At 35.3% G+C, this 1,865-nt stretch overlaps 1 long non-coding RNA gene across 1 annotated transcript in view; it reads left to right on the top strand.

The window, feature by feature from the left end:
• The first annotated feature begins 210 nt into the window (after positions 1–210).
• LOC107716430 (uncharacterized) overlaps positions 211–1,865 on the top strand; it is a 4,743-nt gene continuing 3,088 nt past the window's right edge. Inside the window, exons 1-3 of the long non-coding RNA XR_001637212.1 lie at positions 211–576; positions 909–962; positions 1,056–1,108. This is a non-coding gene — a long non-coding RNA (uncharacterized LOC107716430). The remainder of the gene's footprint in view (positions 577–908; positions 963–1,055; positions 1,109–1,865) is intronic.

The raw sequence follows: 1,865 nt of genomic DNA on the forward strand, positions 1-1,865 counted from the left end.
TAAGCTGTGTCGTCAGTCAGTCGTTTCCCATCATGCTTTTGGTCAGCGCAGTCCGTGGAGAGCAACTGCGCTCGACTGCACAATTCGACACAGCCGCCTCGCTGTCGCGAGAGTTTTTTGGCACACAACAGCATAGCTGCGTCCGAAATCGCATACTTCCATACTATATAGTAGGCGAAAAAAGTATTTAATCGATCAAATTTATTTATTTTATGCCTTTAATTGGTTGTTGTTTGATGAGCAATTTATACAGAACATGTCTCCAGTCTATTTTTTGTAAATGTGCTGTGTGATGAAGTGCGTTATCGCGTCAGTTTTTAGAACTTCATCGTCTCACTTTATGGATTGTTAACTTGGCACTGTATTTTATTTCAATGGTTACGTTTTCTGATGCTGACCAATGTTTTATGCAGATTTTTTTATTTAAACAGGCATATTAAGATTCAGAGACGCTCAGCTTTACTTGGAAAAAGTTGTTGCAACAAATTCCACTGCCCAGTGTTTTTAAAAGGACCAGATGGCACAGGTTGAATGCACACCTTCCAATTCACTTCAGAAAGGCAGATGTTCATAGAGGTATGAACTTTGTGAGTTATTTGATAATATACATTGGCAATAAATGGTATTTAATAGCAGTCTTTTTGTAAATTGTAGTTTGCCTGCCCAATTTGGTAAAACACACAACCTAACAGCGATATGTATTAACAAATATATGGATATTATGTTTGCAGTTCATTGATGTTCATTTGCGTAATATTCTGAATATTTCTTTAATATTATGAATTTAAAAAGTTGTTTTTGCATTGTCAGTGGTAATTTTTGCTTTCGAACAATGAAACTTAGCCATCTTATGCAATTTTTTTTATGGTTATAAACCATTAAAAAAATTCTGTTTGATTTTGTTGCAGTAAATTGACAAGCAAAATCATACCAATTTCCAATGGAAGCTGATTGAAAACAAGGTTAGTTTTGTAAGGCTTTCATATTCTACTTAGTAGCTGTCATAGCTGTCATGTCTTTTCCAGAAATAATTTAATAATATTCTTTTGTTTTAGAATGTCCACAACAGCTGGCCGGTTCTATTGATTGTGGGATCTTCATGTTGTTGGTAAGAAAAAGAAAGGGAAAGTAAAAAAAAAAAAAATCTTGAAATATATCAACTTCTCTTTTTATTAGAATGAAAAACATGAGGGCTTTTCACACATGAAATAATAAACACTGGGTGAATGTAAACTCCAGGTAAACTGAATGCTGGTTTATCTTGCTTCATGTTTCACACAGAATATAATTTACCTGGGATTGACAAATAATCCTGGGTTTTCATACGCTGCTGTTTTACACTACATTACTAAACCCCAGGTAAACATCCTTATATGCACATTTTCTGCATCAGTGTCACTGATTGGACAGACACTGCATGCGATATGATACAAAAATGCCCAAGCACTGCACATCCTCATATTACATACAGCTGACTTTAATATCAAGTTTATCCTGAAGGTACTTTTTTAGATTATAAAAGTAAGAAATATACAGTCTCTTCTTGACCCTGACTGTTGTGTTTTCTGTCAGCATTTGGCATTTTTGACATCCTGTCAAATGCTGAATTTAATTTACTGTTTTTATACAGTGCTTATTTTTGCAGTGACTGTCCAAAGCACTTGAATATGAGGCAGGCAATTGGTTGTCGGTCTATTGATAAAGGGTTAACAATGCTAAAGCCGTAGAAACCCTTCTCTGGAGTAGGCTTTCATTACACCAAGTAAAAGTGGTGCTAACCCCCATTACAGGTGTGACATGTTCTTTACTTGGGGTTAAAAGTGATGTGTTTACACTGTATTTATTTATTTATTGGGGGGGGGGGG

Source organism: Sinocyclocheilus rhinocerous, unplaced genomic scaffold (assembly GCF_001515625.1).
Source record: "Sinocyclocheilus rhinocerous isolate Xijiao unplaced genomic scaffold, SAMN03320098_v1.1 scaffold2796, whole genome shotgun sequence".
Classification (NCBI taxonomy): Eukaryota; Metazoa; Chordata; class Actinopteri; order Cypriniformes; family Cyprinidae; genus Sinocyclocheilus; species Sinocyclocheilus rhinocerous.